A 25,487-nucleotide genomic window follows, 5' to 3' on the forward strand; every position below is an offset into this window, starting at 1 on the left:
TTGCTCCCCAGTAAAGGCGAACATGTGCTCCTCAATACACACACTGGGCAATGCAGTCCACTCTAAATCAACGATTAATGACATGCTCGTTTTGTGCAATGGAGTTTCAGTCAATTGGAAAACATTTTGTAAAGTTATATTGCAACAGAAGCCCAGCCTTAAAAAAAGTGGATTTCACTTCTAAATGATTACATGAGGAAGGAAAGGAGATCAGATGCAAAAGAGGTGCTGTGGCTTAGTTGGTTAAAGCGCCTGTCTAGTAAACAGGAGATCCTGAGTTCGAATCTCAGCAGCGCCTGTCTGCTTTTTTTTCGACCAATCTGTCTCCCCAATATTAAAACTTTGTACAAAGATTGTTATTTCATGCTATTTAGAAGCACAGTCAGGCTTGAAATGTTGGCAAAGCATCCAAGAACTCTGGACTCCACTACCTTAGAGTCATATTGCCCAAGGTTGCGATGCCATCAGAAATAGCACATATTAGAATGAGCAATTCATATTTCCTGCTTAATTTTTTGTAAAAGAAGCAAAGATACGCCTGAACAGGGACTTGAACCCTGGACCCTCAGATTAAAAGTCTGATGCTCTACCGACTGAGCTATCCAGGCACAAGGATCACTGCCCATTTGAAACTTGATTTTCACTCTACAGCACCTCCATACATGGCTACCTCACTGGTCAATAAAGGAAATGAATTACTAGTGCATTACACACATTTTGACACTGGAGACATAACTTTTTTCAGTCATTCCGTATCCAGATATAGAGATTTGCAGCATCTAGGACTTTAATGTTCACCCACTTACGGATTTGAATGTTTTGCCACATTCATGAGTGCAAACTTGCTCCCCAGTAAAGACGAACATGTGCTCCTCAATGCACACACTGGGCAATGCAGTCCACTCTAAATCGACGATTAATGACATGCTCGTTTTGTGCAATGGAGTTTCAGTCAATTGGAAAACATTTTGAAAAGTTATATTGCAACAGAAGCCCAGCGTTAAAAAAGTGGATTTCACTTCTAAATGATTACATGAGGAAGGAAAGGAGACCAGATGCAAAAAAGGTGCTGTGGCTTAGTTGGTTAAAGCGCCTGTCTAGTAAACAGGAGATCCTGAGTTCGAATCTCAGCAGCGCCTGTCTGCTTTTTTTTCGACCAATCTGTCTCCCCAATATTAAAACTTTGTACAAAGATTGTTATTTCATGCTATTTAGAAGCACAGTCAGGCTTGAAATGTTGGCAAAGCATCCAAGAATTCTGGACTCCACTACCTTAGAGTCATATTGCCCAAGGTTGCGATGCCATCAGAAATAGCACATATTAGAATGAGCAATTCATATTTCCTGCTAAATTTTTTGTAAAAGAAGCAAAGATACGCCTGAACAGGGACTTGAACCCTGGACCCTCAGATTAAAAGTCTGATGCTCTACCGACTGAGCTATCCAGGCACAGGGATCACTGCCCATTTGAAACTTGATTTTCACTCTACAGCACCTCCATACATGGCTACCTCACTGGTCAATAAAGGAAATGAATTACTAGTGCATTACACACATTTTGACACTGGAGACATAACTTTTTTCAGTCATTCCGTATCCAGATATAGAGATTTGCAGCATCTAGGACTTTAATGTTCACCCACTTACGGATTTGAATGTTTTGCCACATTCATGAGTGCAAACTTGCTCCCCAGTAAAGACGAACATGTGCTCCTCAATGCACACACTGGGCAATGCAGTCCACTCTAAATCGACGATTAATGACATGCTCGTTTTGTGCAATGGAGTTTCAGTCAATTGGAAAACATTTTGAAAAGTTATATTGCAACAGAAGCCCAGCCTTCAAAAAAGTGGATTTCACTTCTAAATGATTACATGAGGAAGGAAAGGAGACCAGATGCAAAAAAGGTGCTGTGGCTTAGTTGGTTAAAGCACCTGTCTAGTAAACAGGAGATCCTGAGTTCGAATCTCAGCAGCGCCTGTCTGCTTTTTTTTCGACCAAACTGTCTCCCCAATATTAAAACTTTGTACAAAGATTGCTGTTTCATGCTATTTAGAAGCACAGTCAGGCTTGAAATGTTGGCAAAGCATCCAAGAACTCTGGACTCCACTACCTTAGAGTCATATTGCCCAAGGTTGCGATGCCATCAGAAATAGCACATATTAGAATGAGCAATTCATATTTCCTGCTTAATTTTTTGTAAAAGAAGCAAAGGTACGCCTGAACAGGGACTTGAACCCTGGACCCTCAGATTAAAAGTCTGATGCTCTACCCACTGAGCTATCCAGGCACAAGGATCACTGCCCATTTGAAATTTGATTTTCACTCTACAGCACCTCCATACATGGCTACCTCACTGGTCAATAAAGGAAATGAATTACTAGTGCATTACACACATTTTGACACTGGAGACATAACTTTTTTCAGTCATTCCGTATCCAGATATAGAGATTTGCAGCATCTAGGACTTTAATGTTCACCCACTAACGGATTTGAATGTTTTGCCACATTCATGAGTGCAAACTTGCTCCCCAGTAAAGACGAACATGTGCTCCTCAATGCACACACTGGGCAATGTAGTCCACTCTAAATCGACGATTAATGACATGCTCGTTTTGTGCAATGGAGTTTCAGTCAATTGGAAAACATTTTGAAAAGTTATATTGCAACAGAAGCCCAGCCTTAAAAAAGTGGATTTCACTTCTGATTGATTACATGAGGAAGGAAAGGAGACCAGATGCAAAAAAGGTGCTGTGGCTTAGTTGGTTAAAGCGCCTGTCTAGTAAACAGGAGATCCTGAGTTCGAATCTCAGCAGCGCCTGTCTGCTTTTTTTTCGACCAATCTGTCTCCCCAATATTAAAACTTTGTACAAAGACTGCTATTTCATGCTATTTAGAAGCACAGTCAGGCTTGAAATGTTGGCAAAGCATCCAAGAACTCTGGACTCCACTACCTTAGAGTCATATTGCCCAAGGTTGCGATGCCATCAGAAACAGCACATATTAGAATGAGCAATTCATATTTCCTGCTTCATTTTTTGTAAAAGAAGCAAAGGTACACCTGAACAGGGACTTGAACCCTGGACCCTCAGATTAAAAGTCTGATGCTCTACCGACTGAGCTATCCAGGCACAGGGATCACTGCCCATTTGAAACTTGATTTTCACTCTACAGCACCTCCATACATGGCTACCTCACTGGTCAATAAAGGAAATGAATTACTAGTGCATTACACACATTTTGACACTGGAGACATAACTTTTTTCAGTCATTCCGTATCCAGATATAGAGATTTGCAGCATCTAGGACTTTAATGTTCACCCACTTACGGATTTGAATGTTTTGGCACATTCATGAGTGAAAACTTGCTCCCCAGTAAAGGCGAACATGTGCTCCTCAATACACACACTGGGCAATGCAGTCCACTCTAAATCAACGATTAATGACATGCTCGTTTTGTGCAATGGAGTTTCAGTCAATTGGAAAACATTTTGTAAAGTTATATTGCAACAGAAGCCCAGCCTTAAAAAAAGTGGATTTCACTTCTAAATGATTACATGAGGAAGGAAAGGAGATCAGATGCAAAAGAGGTGCTGTGGCTTAGTTGGTTAAAGCGCCTGTCTAGTAAACAGGAGATCCTGAGTTCGAATCTCAGCAGCGCCTGTCTGCTTTTTTTTCGACCAATCTGTCTCCCCAATATTAAAACTTTGTACAAAGATTGTTATTTCATGCTATTTAGAAGCACAGTCAGGCTTGAAATGTTGGCAAAGCATCCAAGAACTCTGGACTCCACTACCTTAGAGTCATATTGCCCAAGGTTGCGATGCCATCAGAAATAGCACATATTAGAATGAGCAATTCATATTTCCTGCTTAATTTTTTGTAAAAGAAGCAAAGATACGCCTGAACAGGGACTTGAACCCTGGACCCTCAGATTAAAAGTCTGATGCTCTACCGACTGAGCTATCCAGGCACAAGGATCACTGCCCATTTGAAACTTGATTTTCACTCTACAGCACCTCCATACATGGCTACCTCACTGGTCAATAAAGGAAATGAATTACTAGTGCATTACACACATTTTGACACTGGAGACATAACTTTTTTCAGTCATTCCGTATCCAGATATAGAGATTTGCAGCATCTAGGACTTTAATGTTCACCCACTTACGGATTTGAATGTTTTGCCACATTCATGAGTGCAAACTTGCTCCCCAGTAAAGACGAACATGTGCTCCTCAATGCACACACTGGGCAATGCAGTCCACTCTAAATCGACGATTAATGACATGCTCGTTTTGTGCAATGGAGTTTCAGTCAATTGGAAAACATTTTGAAAAGTTATATTGCAACAGAAGCCCAGCGTTAAAAAAGTGGATTTCACTTCTAAATGATTACATGAGGAAGGAAAGGAGACCAGATGCAAAAAAGGTGCTGTGGCTTAGTTGGTTAAAGCGCCTGTCTAGTAAACAGGAGATCCTGAGTTCGAATCTCAGCAGCGCCTGTCTGCTTTTTTTTCGACCAATCTGTCTCCCCAATATTAAAACTTTGTACAAAGATTGTTATTTCATGCTATTTAGAAGCACAGTCAGGCTTGAAATGTTGGCAAAGCATCCAAGAATTCTGGACTCCACTACCTTAGAGTCATATTGCCCAAGGTTGCGATGCCATCAGAAATAGCACATATTAGAATGAGCAATTCATATTTCCTGCTAAATTTTTTGTAAAAGAAGCAAAGATACGCCTGAACAGGGACTTGAACCCTGGACCCTCAGATTAAAAGTCTGATGCTCTACCGACTGAGCTATCCAGGCACAGGGATCACTGCCCATTTGAAACTTGATTTTCACTCTACAGCACCTCCATACATGGCTACCTCACTGGTCAATAAAGGAAATGAATTACTAGTGCATTACACACATTTTGACACTGGAGACATAACTTTTTTCAGTCATTCCGTATCCAGATATAGAGATTTGCAGCATCTAGGACTTTAATGTTCACCCACTTACGGATTTGAATGTTTTGCCACATTCATGAGTGCAAACTTGCTCCCCAGTAAAGACGAACATGTGCTCCTCAATGCACACACTGGGCAATGCAGTCCACTCTAAATCGACGATTAATGACATGCTCGTTTTGTGCAATGGAGTTTCAGTCAATTGGAAAACATTTTGAAAAGTTATATTGCAACAGAAGCCCAGCCTTAAAAAAAGTGGATTTCACTTCTAAATGATTACATGAGGAAGGAAAGGAGACCAGATGCAAAAAAGGTGCTGTGGCTTAGTTGGTTAAAGCACCTGTCTAGTAAACAGGAGATCCTGAGTTCGAATCTCAGCAGCGCCTGTCTCCTTTTTTTTCGACCAAACTGTCTCCCCAATATTAAAACTTTGTACAAAGATTGCTGTTTCATGCTATTTAGAAGCACAGTCAGGCTTGAAATGTTGGCAAAGCATCCAAGAACTCTGGACTCCACTACCTTAGAGTCATATTGCCCAAGGTTGCGATGCCATCAGAAATAGCACATATTAGAATGAGCAATTCATATTTCCTGCTTAATTTTTTGTAAAAGAAGCAAAGGTACGCCTGAACAGGGACTTGAACCCTGGACCCTCAGATTAAAAGTCTGATGCTCTACCGACTGAGCTATCCAGGCACAAGGATCACTGCCCATTTGAAATTTGATTTTCACTCTACAGCACCTCCATACATGGCTACCTCACTGGTCAATAAAGGAAATGAATTACTAGTGCATTACACACATTTTGACACTGGAGACATAACTTTTTTCAGTCATTCCGTATCCAGATATAGAGATTTGCAGCATCCAGGACTTTAATGTTCACCCACTAACGGATTTGAATGTTTTGCCACATTCATGAGTGCAAACTTGCTCCCCAGTAAAGACGAACATGTGCTCCTCAATGCACACACTGGGCAATGTAGTCCACTCTAAATCGACGATTAATGACATGCTCGTTTTGTGCAATGGAGTTTCAGTCAATTGGAAAACATTTTGAAAAGTTATATTGCAACAGAAGCCCAGCCTTAAAAAAGTGGATTTCACTTCTGATTGATTACATGAGGAAGGAAAGGAGACCAGATGCAAAAAAGGTGCTGTGGCTTAGTTGGTTAAAGCGCCTGTCTAGTAAACAGGAGATCCTGAGTTCGAATCTCAGCAGCGCCTGTCTGCTTTTTTTTCGACCAATCTGTCTCCCCAATATTAAAACTTTGTACAAAGACTGCTATTTCATGCTATTTAGAAGCACAGTCAGGCTTGAAATGTTGGCAAAGCATCCAAGAACTCTGGACTCCACTACCTTAGAGTCATATTGCCCAAGGTTGCGATGCCATCAGAAACAGCACATATTAGAATGAGCAATTCATATTTCCTGCTTAATTTTTTGTAAAAGAAGCAAAGGTACGCCTGAACAGGGACTTGAACCCTGGACCCTCAGATTAAAAGTCTGATGCTCTACCGACTGAGCTATCCAGGCACAGGGATCACTGCCCATTTGAAACTTGATTTTCACTCTACAGCACCTCCATACATGGCTACCTCACTGGTCAATAAAGGAAATGAATTACTAGTGCATTACACACATTTTGACACTGGAGACATAACTTTTTTCAGTCATTCCGTATCCAGATATAGAGATTTGCAGCATCTAGGACTTTAATGTTCACCCACTTACGGATTTGAATGTTTTGCCACATTCATGAGTGCAAACTTGCTCCCCAGTAAAGACGAACATGTGCTCCTCAATGCACACACTGGGCAATGCAGTCCACTCTAAATCGACGATTAATGACATGCTCGTTTTGTGCAATGGAGTTTCAGTCAATTGGAAAACATTTTGAAAAGTTATATTGCAACAGAAGCCCAGCCTTAAAAAAGTGGATTTCACTTCTAAATGATTACATGAGGAAGGAAAGGAGACCAGATGCAAAAAAGGTGCTGTGGCTTAGTTGGTTAAAGCGCCTGTCTAGTAAACAGGAGATCCTGAGTTCGAATCTCAGCAGCGCCTGTCTGCTTTTTTTCGACCAATCTGTCTCCCCAATATTAAAACTTTGTACAAAGATTGCTATTTCATGCTATTTAGAAGCACAGTCAGGCTTGATATGTTGGCAAAGCATCCAAGAACTCTGGACTCCACTACCTTAGAGTCATATTGCCCAAGGTTGCGATGCCATCAGAAATAGCACATATTAGAATGAGCAATTCATATTTCCTGCTTAATTTTTTGTAAAAGAAGCAAAGGTACGCCTGAACAGGGACTTGAACCCTGGACCCTCAGATTAAAAGTCTGATGCTCTACCGACTGAGCTATCCAGGCACAAGGATCACTGCCCATTTGAAACTTGATTTTCACTCTACAGCACCTCCATACATGGCTACCTCACTGGTCAATAAAGGAAATGAATTACTAGTGCATTACACACATTTTGACACTGGAGACATAACTTTTTTCAGTCATTCCGTATCCAGATATAGAGATTTGCAGCATCTAGGACTTTAATGTTCACCCACTTACGGATTTGAATGTTTTGCCACATTCATGAGTGCAAAATTGCTCCCCAGTAAAGGCGAACATGTGCTCCTCAATACACACACTGGGCAATGAAGTCCACTCTAAATCAACGATTAATGACATGCTCGTTTTGTGCATTGGAGTTTCAGTCAATTGGAAAACATTTTGTAAAGTTATATTGCAACAGAAGCCCAGCCTTAAAAAAAGTGGATTTCACTTCTAAATGATTACATGAGGAAGGACAGGAGATCAGATGCCAAAGAGGTTTTGTGGCTTAGTTGGTTAAAGCGCCTGTCTAGTAAACTGGAGATCCTGAGTTTGAATCTCAGCAGCGCCTGTCTGCTTTTTTTTCGACCAATCTGTCTCCCCAATATTAAAACTTTGTACAAAGATTGTTATTTCATGCTATTTAGAAGCACAGTCAGGCTTGAAATGTTGGCAAAGCATCCAAGAATTCTGGACTCCACTACCTTAGAGTCATATTGCCCAAGGTTGCGATGCCATCAGAAATAGCACATATTAGAATGAGCAATTCATATTTCCTGCTAAATTTTTTGTAAAAGAAGCAAAGATACGCCTGAACAGGGACTTGAACCCTGGACCCTCAGATTAAAAGTCTGATGCTCTACCGACTGAGCTATCCAGGCACAGGGATCACTGCCTATTTGAAACTTGATTTTCACTCTACAGCACCTCCATACATGGCTACCTCACTGGTCAATAAAGGAAATGAATTACTAGTGCATTACACACATTTTGACACTGGAGACATAACTTTTTTCAGTCATTACGTATCCAGATATAGAGATTTGCAGCATCTAGGACTTTAATGTTCACCCACTTACGGATTTGAATGTTTTGCCACATTCATGAGTGCAAACTTGCTCCCCAGTAAAGACGAACATGTGCTCCTCAATGCACACACTGGGCAATGCAGTCCACTCTAAATCGACGATTAATGACATGCTCGTTTTGTGCAATGGAGTTTCAGTCAATTGGAAAACATTTTGAAAAGTTATATTGCAACAGAAGTCCAGCCTTAAAAAAGTGGATTTCACTTCTAAATGATTACATGAGGAAGGAAAGGAGACCAGATGCAAAAAAGGTGCTGTGGCTTAGTTGGTTAAAGCGCCTGTCTAGTAAACAGGAGATCCTGAGTTCGAATCTCAGCAGCGCCTGTCTGCTTTTTTTCGACCAATCTGTCTCCCCAATATTAAAACTTTGTACAAAGATTGCTATTTCATGCTATTTAGAAGCACAGTCAGGCTTGATATGTTGGCAAAGCATCCAAGAACTCTGGACTCCACTACCTTAGAGTCATATTGCCCAAGGTTGCGATGCCATCAGAAATAGCACATATTAGAATGAGCAATTCATATTTCCTGTTTAATTTTTTGTAAAAGAAGCAAAGGTACGCCTGAACAGGGACTTGAACCCTGGACCCTCAGATTAAAAGTCTGATGCTCTACCGACTGAGCTATCCAGGCAGATGGATCACTGCCATTTGAAACTTGATTTTCACTCTACAGCACCTCCATACATGGCTACCTCACTGGTCAATAAAGGAAATGAATTACTAGTGCATTACACACATTTTGACACTGGAGACATAACTTTTTTCAGTCATTCCGTATCCAGATATAGAGATTTGCAGCATCTAGGACTTTAATGTTCACCCACTTACGGATTTGAATGTTTTGCCACATTCATGAGTGCAAACTTACTCCCCAGTAAAGACGAACATGTGCTCCTCAATGCACACACTGGGCAATGCAGTCCACTCTAAATCGACGATTAATGACATGCTCGTTTTGTGCAATGGAGTTTCAGTCAATTGGAAAACATTTTGAAAAGTTATATTGCAACAGAAGCCCAGCCTTAAAAAAGTGGATTTCACTTCTAAATGATTACATGAGGAAGGAAAGGAGACCAGATGCAAAAAAGGTGCTGTGGCTTAGTTGGTTAAAGCGCCTGTCTAGTAAACAGGAGATCCTGAGTTCGAATCTCAGCAGCGCCTGTCTGCTTTTTTTTCGACCAATCTGTCTCCCCAATATTAAAACTTTGTACAAAGATTGCTATTTCATGCTATTTAGAAGCACAGTCAGGCTTGAAATGTTGGCAAAGCATCCAAGAACTCTGGACTCCACTACCTTAGAATCATATTGCCCAAGGTTGCGATGCCATCAGAAATAGCACATATTAGAATGAGCAATTCATATTTCCTGCTTAATTTTTTGTAAAAGAAGCAAAGGTACGCCTGAACAGGGACTTGAACCCTGGACCCTCAGATTAAAAGTCTGATGCTCTACCGACTGAGCTATCCAGGCACAAGGATCACTGCCCATTTGAAACTTGATTTTCACTCTACAGCACCTCCATACATGGCTACCTCACTGGTCAATAAAGGAAATGAATTACTAGTGCATTACACACATTTTGACACTGGAGACATAACTTTTTTCAGTCATTCCGTATCCAGATATAGAGATTTGCAGCATCTAGGACTTTAATGTTCACCCACTTACGGATTTGAATGTTTTGCCACATTCATGAGTGCAAAATTGCTCCCCAGTAAAGGCGAACATGTGCTCCTCAATACACACACTGGGCAATGCAGTCCACTCTAAATCAACGATTAATGACATGCTCGTTTTGTGCAATGGAGTTTCAGTCAATTGGAAAACATTTTGTAAAGTTATATTGCAACAGAAGCCCAGCCTTAAAAAAAGTGGATTTCACTTCTAAATGATTACATGAGGAAGGACAGGAGATCAGATGCAAAAGAGGTGCTGTGGCTTAGTTGGTTAAAGCGCCTGTCTAGTAAACTGGAGATCCTGAGTTCGAATCTCAGCAGCGCCTGTCTGCTTTTTTTTCGACCAATCTGTCTCCCCAATATTAAAACTTTGTACAAAGATTGTTATTTCATGCTATTTAGAAGCACAGTCAGGCTTGAAATGTTGGCAAAGCATCCAAGAATTCTGGACTCCACTACCTTAGAGTCATATTGCCCAAGGTTGCGATGCCATCAGAAATAGCACATATTAGAATGAGCAATTCATATTTCCTGCTAAATTTTTTGTAAAAGAAGCAAAGATACGCCTGAACAGGGACTTGAACCCTGGACCCTCAGATTAAAAGTCTGATGCTCTACCGACTGAGCTATCCAGGTACAGGGATCACTGCCCATTTGAAACTTGATTTTCACTCTACAGCACCTCCATACATGGCTACCTCACTGGTCAATAAAGGAAATGAATTACTAGTGCATTACACACATTTTGACACTGGAGACATAACTTTTTTCAGTCATTCCGTATCCAGATATAGAGATTTGCAGCATCTAGGACTTTAATGTTCACCCACTTACGGATTTGAATGTTTTGCCACATTAATGAGTGCAAACTTGCTCCCCAGTAAAGACGAACATGTGCTCCTCAATGCACACACTGGGCAATGCAGTCCACTCTAAATCGACGATTAATGACATGCTCGTTTTGTGCAATGGAGTTTCAGTCAATTGGAAAACATTTTGAAAAGTTATATTGCAACAGAAGCCCAGCCTTAAAAAAGTGGATTTCACTTCTAAATGATTACATGAGGAAGGAAAGGAGACCAGATGCAAAAAAGGTGCTGTGGCTTAGTTGGTTAAAGCGCCTGTCTAGTAAACAGGAGATCCTGAGTTCGAATCTCAGCAGCGCCTGTCTGCTTTTTTTCGACCAATCTGTCTCCCCAATATTAAAACTTTGTACAAAGATTGCTATTTCATGCTATTTAGAAGCACAGTCAGGCTTGATATGTTGGCAAAGCATCCAAGAACTCTGGACTCCACTACCTTAGAGTCATATTGCCCAAGGTTGCGATGCCATCAGAAATAGCACATATTAGAATGAGCAATTCATATTTCCTGCTTAATTTTTTGTAAAAGAAGCAAAGGTACGCCTGAACAGGGACTTGAACCCTGGACCCTCAGATTAAAAGTCTGATGCTCTACCGACTGAGCTATCCAGGCACAGGGATCACTGTCCATTTGAAACTTGATTTTCACTCTACAGCACCTCCATACATGGCTACCTCACTGGTCAATAAAGGAAATGAATTACTAGTGCATTACACACATTTTGACACTGGAGACATAACTTTTTTCAGTCATTCCGTATCCAGATATAGAGATTTGCAGCATCTAGGACTTTAATGTTCACCCACTTACGGATTTGAATGTTTTGCCACATTCATGAGTGCAAAATTGCTCCCCAGTAAAGGCGAACATGTGCTCCTCAATACACACACTGGGCAATGCAGTCCACTCTAAATCAATGATTAATGACATGCTCGTTTTGTGCAATGGAGTTTCAGTCAATTGGAAAACATTTTGTAAAGTTATATTGCAACAGAAGCCCAGCCTTAAAAAAAGTGGATTTCACTTCTAAATGATTACATGAGGAAGGACAGGAGATCAGATGCAAAAGAGGTGCTGTGGCTTAGTTGGTTAAAGCGCCTGTCTAGTAAACTGGAGATCCTGAGTTCGAATCTCAGCAGCGCCTGTCTGCTTTTTTTTTGACCAATCTGTCTCCCCAATATTAAAACTTTGTACAAAGATTGTTATTTCATGCTATTTAGAAGCACAGTCAGGCTTGAAATGTTGGCAAAGCATCCAAGAATTCTGGACTCCACTACCTTAGAGTCATATTGCCCAAGGTTGCGATGCCATCAGAAATAGCACATATTAGAATGAGCAATTCATATTTCCTGCTAAATTTTTTGTAAAAGAAGCAAAGATACGCCTGAACAGGGACTTGAACCCTGGACCCTCAGATTAAAAGTCTGATGCTCTACCGACTGAGCTATCCAGGCACAGGGATCACTGCCCATTTGAAACTTGATTTTCACTCTACAGCACCTCCATACATGGCTACCTCACTGGTCAATAAAGGAAATGAATTACTAGTGCATTACACACATTTTGACACTGGAGACATAACTTTTTTCAGTCATTCCGTATCCAGATATAGAGATTTGCAGCATCTAGGACTTTAATGTTCACCCACTTACGGATTTGAATGTTTTGCCACATTCATGAGTGCAAAATTGCTCCCCAGTAAAGGCGAACATGTGCTCCCCAATACACACACTGGGCAATGCAGTCCACTCTAAATCAACGATTAATGACATGCTCGTTTTGTGCAATGGAGTTTCAGTCAATTGGAAAACATTTTGTAAAGTTATATTGCAACAGAAGCCCAGCCTTAAAAAAAGTGGATTTCACTTCTAAATGATTACATGAGGAAGGAAAGGAGATCAGATGCAAAAGAGGTGCTGTGGCTTAGTTGGTTAAAGCGCCTGTCTAGTAAACAGGAGATCCTGAGTTCGAATCTCAGCAGCGCCTGTCTGCTTTTTTTTCGACCAATCTGTCTCCCCAATATTAAAACTTTGTACAAAGATTGTTATTTCATGCTATTTAGAAGCACAGTCAGGCTTGAAATGTTGGCAAAGCATCCAAGAATTCTGGACTCCACTACCTTAGAGTCATATTGCCCAAGGTTGCGATGCCATCAGAAATAGCACATATTAGAATGAGCAATTCATATTTCCTGCTAAATTTTTTGTAAAAGAAGCAAAGATACGCCTGAACAGGGACTTGAACCCTGGACCCTCAGATTAAAAGTCTGATGCTCTACCCACTGAGCTATCCAGGCACAGGGATCACTGCCCATTTGAAACTTGATTTTCACTCTACAGCACCTCCATACATGGCTACCTCACTGGTCAATAAAGGAAATGAATTACTAGTGCATTACACACATTTTGACACTGGAGACATAACTTTTTTCAGTCATTCCGTATCCAGATATAGAGATTTGCAGCATCTAGGACTTTAATGTTCACCCACTTACGGATTTGAATGTTTTGCCACATTCATGAGTGCAAACTTGCTCCCCAGTAAAGACGAACATGTGCTCCTCAATGCACACACTGGGCAATGCAGTCCACTCTAAATCGACGATTAATGACATGCTCGTTTTGTGCAATGGAGTTTCAGTCAATTGGAAAACATTTTGAAAAGTTATATTGCAACAGAAGCCCAGCCTTAAAAAAGTGGATTTCACTTCTAAATGATTACATGAGGAAGGAAAGGAGACCAGATGCAAAAAAGGTGCTGTGGCTTAGTTGGTTAAAGCGCCTGTCTAGTAAACAGGAGATCCTGAGTTCGAATCTCAGCAGCGCCTGTCTGCTTTTTTTTCGACCAATCTGTCTCCCCAATATTAAAACTTTGTACAAAGATTGCTGTTTCATGCTATTTAGAAGCACAGTCAGGCTTGAAATGTTGGCAAAGCATCCAAGAACTCTGGACTCCACTACCTTAGAGTCATATTGCCCAAGGTTGCGATGCCATCAGAAATAGCACATATTAGAATGAGCAATTCATATTTCCTGCTTAATTTTTTGTAAAAGAAGCAAAGGTACGCCTGAACAGGGACTTGAACCCTGGACCCTCAGATTAAAAGTCTGATGCTCTACCGACTGAGCTATCCAGGCACAAGGATCACTGCCCATTTGAAACTTGATTTTCACTCTACAGCACCTCCATACATGGCTACCTCACTGGTCAATAAAGGAAATGAATTACTAGGGCATTACACACATTTTGACACTGGAGACATAACTTTTTTCAGTCATTCCGTATCCAGATATAGAGATTTGCAGCATCTAGGACTTTAATGTTCACCCACTTACGGATTTGAATGTTTTGCCACATTCATGAGTGCAAACTTGCTCCCCAGTAAAGACGAACATGTGCTCCTCAATGCACACACTGGGCAATGCAGTCCACTCTAAATCGACGATTAATGACATGCTCGTTTTGTGCAATGGAGTTTCAGTCAATTGGAAAACATTTTGAAAAGTTATATTGCAACAGACGCCCAGCCTTAAAAAAGTGGATTTCACTTCTGATTGATTACATGAGGAAGGAAAGGAGACCAGATGCAAAAAAGGTGCTGTGGCTTAGTTGGTTAAAGCGCCTGTCTAGTAAACAGGAGATCCTGAGTTCGAATCTCAGCAGCGCCTGTCTGCTTTTTTTTCGACCAATCTGTCTCCCCAATATTAAAACTTTGTACAAAGATTGCTGTTTCATGCTATTTAGAAGCACAGTCAGGCTTGAAATGTTGGCAAAGCATCCAAGAATTCTGGACTCCACTACCTTAGAGTCATATTGCCCAAGGTTGCGATGCCATCAGAAATAGCACATATTAGAATGAGCAATTCATATTTCCTGCTAAATTTTTTGTAAAAGAAGCAAAGATACGCCTGAACAGGGACTTGAACCCTGGACCCTCAGATTAAAAGTCTGATGCTCTACCGACTGAGCTATCCAGGCACAGGGATCACTGCCCATTTGAAACTTGATTTTCACTCTACAGCACCTCCATACATGGCTACCTCACTGGTCAATAAAGGAAATGAATTACTAGTGCATTACACACATTTTGACACTGGAGACATAACTTTTTTCAGTCATTCCGTATCCAGATATAGAGATTTGCAGCATCTAGGACTTTAATGTTCACCCACTTACGGATTTGAATGTTTTGCCACATTCATGAGTGCAAACTTGCTCCCCAGTAAAGACGAACATGTGCTCCTCAATGCACACACTGGGCAATGCAGTCCACTCTAAATCGACGATTATTGACATGCTCGTTTTGTGCAATGGAGTTTCAGTCAATTGGAAAACATTTTGAAAAGTTATATTGCAACAGAAGCCCAGCCTTAAAAAAGTGGATTTCACTTCTAAATGATTACATGAGGAAGGAAAGGAGACCAGATGCAAAAAAGGTGCTGTGGCTTAGTTGGTTAAAGCGCCTGTCTAGTAAACAGGAGATCCTGAGTTCGAATCTCAGCAGCGCCTGTCTGCTTTTTTTTCGACCAATCTGTCTCCCCAATATTAAAACTTTGTACAAAGATTGCTGTTTCATGCTATTTAGAAGCACAGTCAGGCTTGAAATGTTGGCAAAGCATCCAAGAACTCTGGACTCCACTACCTTAGAGTCATATTGCCCAAGGTTGCGATGCCATCAGAAATAGCACATATTAGAATGAGCAATTCATATTTCCTGCTTAATTTTTTGTAAAAGAAGCAATGGTACGCCTGAACAGGGACTTGAACCCTGGACCCTCAGATTAAAAGTCTGATGCTCTACCGACTGAGCTATCCAGGCACAAGGATCACTGCCCATTTGAAACTTGATTTTCACTCTACAGCACCTCCATACATGGCTACCTCACTGGTCAATAAAGGAAATGAATTACTAGTGCATTACACACATTTTGACACTGGAGACATAACTTTTTTCAGTCATTCCGTATCCAGATATAGAGATTTGCAGCATCTAGGACTTTAATGTTCACCCACTTACGGATTTGAATGTTTTGGCACATTCATGAGTGAAAACTTGCTCCCCAGTAAAGGCGAACATGTGCTCCTCAATACACACACTGGGCAATGCAGTCCACTCTAAATCAACGATTAATGACATGCTCGTTTTGTGCAATGGAGTTTCAGTCAATTGGAAAACATTTTGTAAAGTTATATTGCAACAGAAGCCCAGCCTTAAAAAAAGTGGATTTCACTTCTAAATGATTACATGAGGAAGGAAAGGAGATCAGATGCAAAAGAGGTGCTGTGGCTTAGTTGGTTAAAGCGCCTGTCTAGTAAACAGGAGATCCTGAGTTCGAATCTCAGCAGCGCCTGTCTGCTTTTTTTTCGACCAATCTGTCTCCCCAATATTAAAACTTTGTACAAAGATTGTTATTTCATGCTATTTAGAAGCACAGTCAGGCTTGAAATGTTGGCAAAGCATCCAAGAACTCTGGACTCCACTACCTTAGAGTCATATTGCCCAAGGTTGCGATGCCATCAGAAATAGCACATATTAGAATGAGCAATTCATATTTCCTGCTTAATTTTTTGTAAAAGAAGCAAAGATACGCCTGAACAGGGACTTGAACCCTGGACCCTCAGATTAAAAGTCTGATGCTCTACCGACTGAGCTATCCAGGCACAAGGATCACTGCCCATTTGAAACTTGATTTTCACTCTACAGCACCTCCATACATGGCTACCTCACTGGTCAATAAAGGAAATGAATTACTAGTGCATTACACACATTTTGACACTGGAGACATAACTTTTTTCAGTCATTCCGTATCCAGATATAGAGATTTGCAGCATCTAGGACTTTAATGTTCACCCACTTACGGATTTGAATGTTTTGCCACATTCATGAGTGCAAACTTGCTCCCCAGTAAAGACGAACATGTGCTCCTCAATGCACACACTGGGCAATGCAGTCCACTCTAAATCGACGATTAATGACATGCTCGTTTTGTGCAATGGAGTTTCAGTCAATTGGAAAACATTTTGAAAAGTTATATTGCAACAGAAGCCCAGCGTTAAAAAAGTGGATTTCACTTCTAAATGATTACATGAGGAAGGAAAGGAGACCAGATGCAAAAAAGGTGCTGTGGCTTAGTTGGTTAAAGCGCCTGTCTAGTAAACAGGAGATCCTGAGTTCGAATCTCAGCAGCGCCTGTCTGCTTTTTTTTCGACCAATCTGTCTCCCCAATATTAAAACTTTGTACAAAGATTGTTATTTCATGCTATTTAGAAGCACAGTCAGGCTTGAAATGTTGGCAAAGCATCCAAGAATTCTGGACTCCACTACCTTAGAGTCATATTGCCCAAGGTTGCGATGCCATCAGAAATAGCACATATTAGAATGAGCAATTCATATTTCCTGCTAAATTTTTTGTAAAAGAAGCAAAGATACGCCTGAACAGGGACTTGAACCCTGGACCCTCAGATTAAAAGTCTGATGCTCTACCGACTGAGCTATCCAGGCACAAGGATCACTGCCCATTTGAAACTTGATTTTCACTCTACAGCACCTCCATACATGGCTACCTCACTGGTCAATAAAGGAAATGAATTACTAGTGCATTACACACATTTTGACACTGGAGACATAACTTTTTTCAGTCATTCCGTATCCAGATATAGAGATTTGCAGCATCTAGGACTTTAATGTTCACCCACTTACGGATTTGAATGTTTTGCCACATTCATGAGTGCAAACTTGCTCCCCAGTAAAGACGAACATGTGCTCCTCAATGCACACACTGGGCAATGCAGTCCACTCTAAATCGACGATTAATGACATGCTCGTTTTGTGCAATGGAGTTTCAGTCAATTGGAAAACATTTTGAAAAGTTATATTGCAACAGAAGCCCAGCCTTAAAAAAGTGGATTTCACTTCTAAATGATTACATGAGGAAGGAAAGGAGACCAGATGCAAAAAAGGTGCTGTGGCTTAGTTGGTTAAAGCGCCTGTCTAGTAAACAGGAGATCCTGAGTTTGAATCTCAGCAGCGCCTGTCTGCTTTTTTTTCGACCAATCTGTCTCCCCAATATTAAAACTTTGTACAAAGATTGCTGTTTCATGCTATTTAGAAGCACAGTCAGGCTTGAAATGTTGGCAAAGCATCCAAGAACTCTGGACTCCACTACCTTAGAGTCATATTGCCCAAGGTTGCGATGCCATCAGAAATAGCACATATTAGAATGAGCAATTCATATTTCCTGCTTAATTTTTTGTAAAAGAAGCAAAGGTACGCCTGAACAGGGACTTGAACCCTGGACCCTCAGATTAAAAGTCTGATGCCCTACCGACTGAGCTATCCAGGCAGATGGATCACTGCCATTTGAAACTTGATTTTCACTCTACAGCACCTCCATACATGGCTACCTCACTGGTCAATAAAGGAAATGAATTACTAGTGCATTACACACATTTTGACACTGGAGACATAACTTTTTTCAGTCATTCCGTATCCAGATATAGAGATTTGCAGCATCTAGGACTTTAATGTTCACCCACTTACGGATTTGAATGTTTTGCCACATTAATGAGTGCAAACTTGCTCCCCAGTAAAGACGAACATGTGCTCCTCAATGCACACACTGGGCAATGCAGTCCACTCTAAATCGACGATTAATGACATGCTCGTTTTGTGCAATGGAGTTTCAGTCAATTGGAAAACATTTTGAAAAGTTATATTGCAACAGAAGTCCAGCCTTAAAAAAGTGGATTTCACTTCTAAATGATTACATGAGGAAGGAAAGGAGACCAGATGCAAAAAAGGTGCTGTGGCTTAGTTGGTTAAAGCGCCTGTCTAGTAAACAGGAGATCCTGAGTTCGAATCTCAGCAGCGCCTGTCTGCTTTTTTTCGACCAATCTGTCTCCCCAATATTAAAACTTTGTACAAAGATTGCTATTTCATGCTATTTAGAAGCACAGTCAGGCTTGATATGTTGGCAAAGCATCCAAGAACTCTGGACTCCACTACCTTAGAGTCATATTGCCCAAGGTTGCGATGCCATCAGAAATAGCACATATTAGAATGAGCAATTCATATTTCCTGCTTAATTTTTTGTAAAAGAAGCAAAGGTACGCCTGAACAGGGACTTGAACCCTGGACCCTCAGATTAAAAGTCTGATGCTCTACCGACTGAGCTATCCAGGCAGATGGATCACTGCCATTTGAAACTTGATTTTCACTCTACAGCACCTCCATACATGGCTACCTCACTGGTCAATAAAGGAAATGAATTACTAGTGCATTACACACATTTTGACACTGGAGACATAACTTTTTTCAGTCATTCCGTATCCAGATATAGAGATTTGCAGCATCTAGGACTTTAATGTTCACCCACTTACGGATTTGAATGTTTTGCCACATTCATGAGTGCAAACTTACTCCCCAGTAAAGACGAACATGTGCTCCTCAATGCACACACTGGGCAATGCAGTCCACTCTAAATCGACGATTAATGACATGCTCGTTTTGTGCAATGGAGTTTCAGTCAATTGGAAAACATTTTGAAAAGTTATATTGCAACAGAAGCCCAGCCTTAAAAAAGTGGATTTCACTTCTAAATGATTACATGAGGAAGGAAAGGAGACCAGATGCAAAAAAGGTGCTGTGGCTTAGTTGGTTAAAGCGCCTGTCTAGTAAACAGGAGATCCTGAGTTCGAATCTCAGCAGCGCCTGTCTGCTTTTTTTTCGACCAATCTGTCTCCCCAATATTAAAACTTTGTACAAAGATTGCTATTTCATGCTATTTAGAAGCACAGTCAGGCTTGAAATGTTGGCAAAGCATCCAAGAACTCTGGACTCCACTACCTTAGAATCATATTGCCCAAGGTTGCGATGCCATCAGAAATAGCACATATTAGAATGAGCAATTCATATTTCCTGCTTAATTTTTTGTAAAAGAAGCAAAGGTACGCCTGAACAGGGACTTGAACCCTGGACCCTCAGATTAAAAGTCTGATGCTCTACCGACTGAGCTATCCAGGCACAGGGATCACTGCCCATTTGAAACTTGATTTTCACTCTACAGCACCTCCATACATGGCTACCTCACTGGTCAATAAAGGAAATGAATTACTAGTGCATTACACACATTTTGACACTGGAGACATAACTTTTTTCAGTCATTCCTTATCCAGATATAGAGATTTGCAGCATCTAGGACTTTAATGTTCACCCACTTACGGATTTGAATGTTTTGCCACATTCATGAGTGCAAACTTGCTCCCCAGTAAAGACGAACATGTGCTCCTCAATGCACACACTGGGCAATGCAGTCCACTCTAAATCGACGATTAATGACATGCTCGTTTTGTGCAATGGAGTTTCAGTCAATTGGAAAACATTTTGTAAAGTTATATTGCAACAGAAGCCCAGCCTTAAAAAAAGTGGATTTCACTTCTAAATGATTACATGAGGAAGGACAGGAGAACAAATGCAAAAGAGGTGCTGTGGCTTAGTTGGTTAAAGCGCCTGTCTAGTAAACAGGAGATCCTGAGTTCGAATCTCAGCAGCGCCTGTCTGCTTTTTTTTCGACCAATCTGTCTCCCCAATATTAAAACTTTGTACAAAGATTGTTATTTCATGCTATTTAGATGCACAGTCAGGCTTGAAACGTTGGCAAAGCATCCAAGAATTCTGGACTCCACTACCTTAGAGTCATATTGCCCAAGGTTGCGATGCCATCAGAAATAGCACATATTAGAATGAGCAATTCATATTTCCTGCTAAATTTTTTGTAAAAGAAGCAAAGATACGCCTGAACAGGGACTTGAACCCTGGACCCTCAGATTAAAAGTCTGATGCTCTACCGACTGAGCTATCCAGGCACAGGGATCACTGCCCATTTGAAACTTGATTTTCACTCTACAGCACCTCCATACATGGCTACCTCACTGGTCAATAAAGGAAATGAATTACTAGTGCATTACACACATTTTGACACTGGAGACATAACTTTTTTCAGTCATTCCGTATCCAGATATAGAGATTTGCAGCATCTAGGACTTTAATGTTCACCCACTTACGGATTTGAATGTTTTGCCACATTAATGAGTGCAAACTTGCTCCCCAGTAAAGACGAACATGTGCTCCTCAATGCACACACTGGGCAATGCAGTCCACTCTAAATCGACGATTAATGACATGCTCGTTTTGTGCAATGGAGTTTCAGTCAATTGGAAAACATTTTGAAAAGTTATATTGCAACAGAAGCCCAGCCTTAAAAAAGTGGATTTCACTTCTAAATGATTACATGAGGAAGGAAAGGAGACCAGATGTAAAAAAGGTGCTGTGGCTTAGTTGGTTAAAGCGCCTGTCTAGTAAACAGGAGATCCTGAGTTCGAATCTCAGCAGCGCCTGTCTGCTTTTTTTCGACCAATCTGTCTCCCCAATATTAAAACTTTGTACAAAGATTGCTATTTCATGCTATTTAGAAGCACAGTCAGGCTTGATATGTTGGCAAAGCATCCAAGAACTCTGGACTCCACTACCTTAGAGTCATATTGCCCAAGGTTGCGATGCCATCAGAAATAGCACATATTAGAATGAGCAATTCATATTTCCTGCTTAATTTTTTGTAAAAGAAGCAAAGGTACGCCTGAACAGGGACTTGAACCCTGGACCCTCAGATTAAAAGTCTGATGCTCTACCGACTGAGCTATCCAGGCACAGGGATCACTGCCCATTTGAAACTTGATGTTCACTCCACAGCACCTCCATACATGGCTACCTCACTGGTCAATAAAGGAAATGAATTACTAGTGCATTACACACATTTTGACACTGGAGACATAACTTTTTTCAGTCATTCCGTATCCAGATATAGAGATTTGCAGCATCTAGGACTTTAATGTTCACCCACTTACGGATTTGAATGTTTTGCCACATTCATGAGTGCAAACTTGCTCCCCAGTAAAGACGAACGTGTGCTCCTCAATGCACACACTGGGCAATGCAGTCCACTCTAAATCGACGATTAATGACATGCTCGTTTTGTGCAATGGAGTTTCAGTCAATTGGAAAACATTTTGAAAAGTTATATTGCAACAGACGCCCAGCCTTAAAAAAGTGGATTTCACTTCTGATTGATTACATGAGGAAGGAAAGGAGACCAGATGCAAAAAAGGTGCTGTGGCTTAGTTGGTTAAAGCGCCTGTCTAGTAAACAGGAGATCCTGAGTTTGAATCTCAGCAGCGCCTGTCTGCTTTTTTTTCGACCAATCTGTCTCCCCAATATTAAAACTTTGTACAAAGATTGCTATTTCATGCTATTCAGAAGCACAGTCAGGCTTGAAATGTTGGCAAAGCATCCAAGAACTCTGGACTCCACTACCTTAGAGTCATATTGCCCAAGGTTGCGATGCCATCAGAAACAGCACATATTAGAATGAGCAATTCATATTTCCTGCTTAATTTTTTGTAAAAGAAGCAAAGGTACGCCTGAACAGGGACTTGAACCCTGGACCCTCAGATTAAAAGTCTGATGCTCTACCGACTGAGCTATCCAGGCACAGGGATCACTGCCCATTTGAAACTTGATTTTCACTCTACAGCACCTCCATACATGGCTACCTCATTGGTCAATAAAGGAAATGAATTACTAGTGCATTACACACATTTTGACACTGGAGACATAACTTTTTTCAGTCATTCCGTATCCAGATATAGAGATTTGCAGCATCTAGGACTTTAATGTTCACCCACTTACGGATTTGAATGTTTTGCCACATTCATGAGTGCAAAATTGCTCCCCAGTAAAGGCGAACATGTGCTCCTCAATACACACACTGGGCAATGCAGTCCTCTCTAAATCAACGATTAATGACATGCTCGTTTTGTGCAATGGAGTTTCAGTCAATTGGAAAACATTTTGTAAAGTTATATTGCAACAGAAGCCCAGCCTTAAAAAAAGTGGATTTCACTTCTAAATGATTACATGAGGAAGGAAAGGAGATCAGATGCAAAAGAGGTGCTGTGGCTTAGTTGGTTAAAGCGCCTGTCTAGTAAACAGGAGATCCTGAGTTCGAATCTCAGCAGCGCCTGTCTGCTTTTTTTTCGACCAATCTGTCTCCCCAATATTAAAACTTTGTACAAAGATTGTTATTTCATGCTATTTAGAAGCACAGTCATGCTTGAAATGTTGGCAAAGCATCCAAGAATTCTGGACTCCACTACCTTAGAGTCATATTGCCCAATGTTGCGATGCCATCAGAAATAGCACATATTAGAATGAGCAATTCATATTTCCTGCTAAATTTTTTGTAAAAGAAGCAAAGATACGCCTGAACAGGGACTTGAACCCTGGACCCTCAGATTAAAAGTCTGATGCTCTACCGACTGAGCTATCCAGGCACAGGGATCACTGCCCGTTTGAAACTTGATTTTCACTCTACAGCACCTCCATACATGGCTACCTCACTGGTCAATAAAGGAAATGAATTACTAGTGCATTACACACATTTTGACACTGGAGACATAACTTTTTTCAGTCATTCCGTATCCAGATATAGAGATTTGCAGCATCTAGGACTTTAATGTTCACCCACTTACGGATTTGAATGTTTTGCCACATTCATGAGTGCAAACTTGCTCCCCAGTAAAGACGAACATGTGCTCCTCAATGCACACACTGGGCAATGCAGTCCACTCTAAATCGACGATTAATGACATGCTCGTTTTGTGCAATGGAGTTTCAGTCAATTGGAAAACATTTTGAAAAGTTATATTGCAACAGAAGCCCAGCCTTAAAAAAGTGGATTTCACTTCTAAATGATTACATGAGGAAGGAAAGGAGACCAGATGCAAAAAAGGTGCTGTGGCTTAGTTGGTTAAAGCGCCTGTCTAGTAAACAGGAGATCCTGAGTTCGAATCTCAGCAGCGCCTGTCTGCTTTTTTTTCGACCAATCTGTCTCCCCAATATTAAAACTTTGTACAAAGATTGCTGTTTCATGCTATTTAGAAGCACAGTCAGGCTTGAAATGTTGACAAAGCATCCAAGAACTCTGGACTCCACTACCTTAGAGTCATATTGCCCAAGGTTGCGATGCCATCAGAAATAGCACATATTAGAATGAGCAATTCATATTTCCTGCTTAATTTTTTGTAAAAGAAGCAAAGGTACGCCTGAACAGGGACTTGAACCCTGGACCCTCAGATTAAAAGTCTGATGCTCTACCGACTGAGCTATCCAGGCACAAAGATCACTGCCCATTTGAAACTTGATTTTCACTCTACAGCACCTCCATACATGGCTACCTCACTGGTCAATAAAGGAAATGAATTACTAGTGCATTACACACATTTTGACACTGGAGACATAACTTTTTTCAGTCATTCCGTATCCAGATATAGAGATTTGCAGCATCTAGGACTTTAATGTTCACCCACTAACGGATTTGAATGTTTTGCCACATTCATGAGTGCAAACTTGCTCCCCAGTAAAGACGAACATGTGCTCCTCAATGCACACACTGGGCAATGCAGTCCACTCTAAATCGACGATTAATGACATGCTCGTTTTGTGCAATGGAGTTTCAGTCAATTGGAAAACATTTTGAAAAGTTATATTGCAACAGAAGCCCAGCCTTAAAAAAGTGGATTTCACTTCTAAATGATTACATGAGGAAGGAAAGGAGACCAGATGCAAAAAAGGTGCTGTGGCTTAGTTGGTTAAAGCGCCTGTCTAGTAAACAGGAGATCCTGAGTTCGAATCTCAGCAGCGCCTGTCTGCTTTTTTTTCGACCAATCTGTCTCCCCAATATTAAAACTTTGTACAAAGATTGCTATTTCATGCTATTTAGAAGCACAGTCAGGCTTGAAATGTTGGCAAAGCATCCAAGAACTCTGGACTCCACTACCTTAGAATCATATTGCCCAAGGTTGCGATGCCATCAGAAATAGCACATATTAGAATGAGCAATTCATATTTCCTGCTTAATTTTTTGTAAAAGAAGCAAAGGTACGCCTGAACAGGGACTTGAACCCTGGACCCTCAGATTAAAAGTCTGATGCTCTACCGACTGAGCTATCCAGGCACAAGGATCACTGCCCATTTGAAACTTGATTTTCACTCTACAGCACCTCCATACATGGCTACCTCACTGGTCAATAAAGGAAATGAATTACTAGTGCATTACACACATTTTGACACTGGAGACATAACTTTTTTCAGTCATTCCGTATCCAGATATAGAGATTTGCAGCATCTAGGACTTTAATGTTCACCCACTTACGGATTTGAATGTTTTGCCACATTCATGAGTGCAAAATTGCTCCCCAGTAAAGGCGAACATGTGCTCCTCAATACACACACTGGGCAATGAAGTCCACTCTAAATCAACGATTAATGACATGCTCGTTTTGTGCATTGGAGTTTCAGTCAATTGGAAAACATTTTGTAAAGTTATATTGCAACAGAAGCCCAGCCTTAAAAAAAGTGGATTTCACTTCTAAATGATTACATGAGGAAGGACAGGAGATCAGATGCCAAAGAGGTTTTGTGGCTTAGTTGGTTAAAGCGCCT

At 40.8% G+C, this 25,487-nt stretch overlaps 25 non-coding genes across 25 annotated transcripts; all 25 read right to left on the minus strand.

The window, feature by feature from the left end:
• Window positions 1-535: 535 nt before the first annotated feature.
• Window positions 536-608, minus strand: TRNAK-UUU (transfer RNA lysine (anticodon UUU)). Its single transcript has one exon. It is a non-coding gene; the product is annotated as a tRNA-Lys (tRNA).
• A 768-nt stretch (window positions 609-1,376) lies between these two features.
• TRNAK-UUU (transfer RNA lysine (anticodon UUU)) lies at window positions 1,377-1,449 on the minus strand. The gene has a single exon. It is a non-coding gene; the product is annotated as a tRNA-Lys (tRNA).
• A 2,452-nt stretch (window positions 1,450-3,901) lies between these two features.
• TRNAK-UUU (transfer RNA lysine (anticodon UUU)) lies at window positions 3,902-3,974 on the minus strand. The gene has a single exon. It is a non-coding gene; the product is annotated as a tRNA-Lys (tRNA).
• Window positions 3,975-4,742: 768 nt separating this feature from the next.
• On the minus strand, window positions 4,743-4,815 carry TRNAK-UUU (transfer RNA lysine (anticodon UUU)). The gene has a single exon. It is a non-coding gene; the product is annotated as a tRNA-Lys (tRNA).
• A 769-nt stretch (window positions 4,816-5,584) lies between these two features.
• Window positions 5,585-5,657, minus strand: TRNAK-UUU (transfer RNA lysine (anticodon UUU)). The gene has a single exon. It is a non-coding gene; the product is annotated as a tRNA-Lys (tRNA).
• A 768-nt stretch (window positions 5,658-6,425) lies between these two features.
• On the minus strand, window positions 6,426-6,498 carry TRNAK-UUU (transfer RNA lysine (anticodon UUU)). Its single transcript has one exon. It is a non-coding gene; the product is annotated as a tRNA-Lys (tRNA).
• A 767-nt stretch (window positions 6,499-7,265) lies between these two features.
• Window positions 7,266-7,338, minus strand: TRNAK-UUU (transfer RNA lysine (anticodon UUU)). The gene has a single exon. It is a non-coding gene; the product is annotated as a tRNA-Lys (tRNA).
• Window positions 7,339-8,107: 769 nt separating this feature from the next.
• Window positions 8,108-8,180, minus strand: TRNAK-UUU (transfer RNA lysine (anticodon UUU)). The gene has a single exon. It is a non-coding gene; the product is annotated as a tRNA-Lys (tRNA).
• Window positions 8,181-8,947: 767 nt separating this feature from the next.
• On the minus strand, window positions 8,948-9,020 carry TRNAK-UUU (transfer RNA lysine (anticodon UUU)). Its single transcript has one exon. It is a non-coding gene; the product is annotated as a tRNA-Lys (tRNA).
• Window positions 9,021-9,787: 767 nt separating this feature from the next.
• TRNAK-UUU (transfer RNA lysine (anticodon UUU)) lies at window positions 9,788-9,860 on the minus strand. The gene has a single exon. It is a non-coding gene; the product is annotated as a tRNA-Lys (tRNA).
• A 1,609-nt stretch (window positions 9,861-11,469) lies between these two features.
• Window positions 11,470-11,542, minus strand: TRNAK-UUU (transfer RNA lysine (anticodon UUU)). Its single transcript has one exon. It is a non-coding gene; the product is annotated as a tRNA-Lys (tRNA).
• Window positions 11,543-12,311: 769 nt separating this feature from the next.
• On the minus strand, window positions 12,312-12,384 carry TRNAK-UUU (transfer RNA lysine (anticodon UUU)). The gene has a single exon. It is a non-coding gene; the product is annotated as a tRNA-Lys (tRNA).
• Window positions 12,385-13,994: 1,610 nt separating this feature from the next.
• Window positions 13,995-14,067, minus strand: TRNAK-UUU (transfer RNA lysine (anticodon UUU)). The gene has a single exon. It is a non-coding gene; the product is annotated as a tRNA-Lys (tRNA).
• Window positions 14,068-14,835: 768 nt separating this feature from the next.
• Window positions 14,836-14,908, minus strand: TRNAK-UUU (transfer RNA lysine (anticodon UUU)). Its single transcript has one exon. It is a non-coding gene; the product is annotated as a tRNA-Lys (tRNA).
• A 768-nt stretch (window positions 14,909-15,676) lies between these two features.
• TRNAK-UUU (transfer RNA lysine (anticodon UUU)) lies at window positions 15,677-15,749 on the minus strand. Its single transcript has one exon. It is a non-coding gene; the product is annotated as a tRNA-Lys (tRNA).
• A 769-nt stretch (window positions 15,750-16,518) lies between these two features.
• Window positions 16,519-16,591, minus strand: TRNAK-UUU (transfer RNA lysine (anticodon UUU)). Its single transcript has one exon. It is a non-coding gene; the product is annotated as a tRNA-Lys (tRNA).
• A 768-nt stretch (window positions 16,592-17,359) lies between these two features.
• On the minus strand, window positions 17,360-17,432 carry TRNAK-UUU (transfer RNA lysine (anticodon UUU)). The gene has a single exon. It is a non-coding gene; the product is annotated as a tRNA-Lys (tRNA).
• Window positions 17,433-19,039: 1,607 nt separating this feature from the next.
• Window positions 19,040-19,112, minus strand: TRNAK-UUU (transfer RNA lysine (anticodon UUU)). Its single transcript has one exon. It is a non-coding gene; the product is annotated as a tRNA-Lys (tRNA).
• Window positions 19,113-19,879: 767 nt separating this feature from the next.
• On the minus strand, window positions 19,880-19,952 carry TRNAK-UUU (transfer RNA lysine (anticodon UUU)). The gene has a single exon. It is a non-coding gene; the product is annotated as a tRNA-Lys (tRNA).
• Window positions 19,953-20,721: 769 nt separating this feature from the next.
• On the minus strand, window positions 20,722-20,794 carry TRNAK-UUU (transfer RNA lysine (anticodon UUU)). The gene has a single exon. It is a non-coding gene; the product is annotated as a tRNA-Lys (tRNA).
• Window positions 20,795-21,561: 767 nt separating this feature from the next.
• On the minus strand, window positions 21,562-21,634 carry TRNAK-UUU (transfer RNA lysine (anticodon UUU)). Its single transcript has one exon. It is a non-coding gene; the product is annotated as a tRNA-Lys (tRNA).
• Window positions 21,635-22,402: 768 nt separating this feature from the next.
• Window positions 22,403-22,475, minus strand: TRNAK-UUU (transfer RNA lysine (anticodon UUU)). The gene has a single exon. It is a non-coding gene; the product is annotated as a tRNA-Lys (tRNA).
• Window positions 22,476-23,244: 769 nt separating this feature from the next.
• TRNAK-UUU (transfer RNA lysine (anticodon UUU)) lies at window positions 23,245-23,317 on the minus strand. The gene has a single exon. It is a non-coding gene; the product is annotated as a tRNA-Lys (tRNA).
• Window positions 23,318-24,085: 768 nt separating this feature from the next.
• Window positions 24,086-24,158, minus strand: TRNAK-UUU (transfer RNA lysine (anticodon UUU)). The gene has a single exon. It is a non-coding gene; the product is annotated as a tRNA-Lys (tRNA).
• A 768-nt stretch (window positions 24,159-24,926) lies between these two features.
• Window positions 24,927-24,999, minus strand: TRNAK-UUU (transfer RNA lysine (anticodon UUU)). The gene has a single exon. It is a non-coding gene; the product is annotated as a tRNA-Lys (tRNA).
• Between the last annotated feature and the right edge of the window lie 488 nt (window positions 25,000-25,487).

Source organism: Ambystoma mexicanum, unplaced genomic scaffold, assembly GCF_040938575.1.
Source record: "Ambystoma mexicanum isolate Mex_15411 unplaced genomic scaffold, UKY_AmexF1_1 Mex_scaf1, whole genome shotgun sequence".
Lineage (NCBI taxonomy): Eukaryota > Metazoa > Chordata > Amphibia > Caudata > Ambystomatidae > Ambystoma > Ambystoma mexicanum.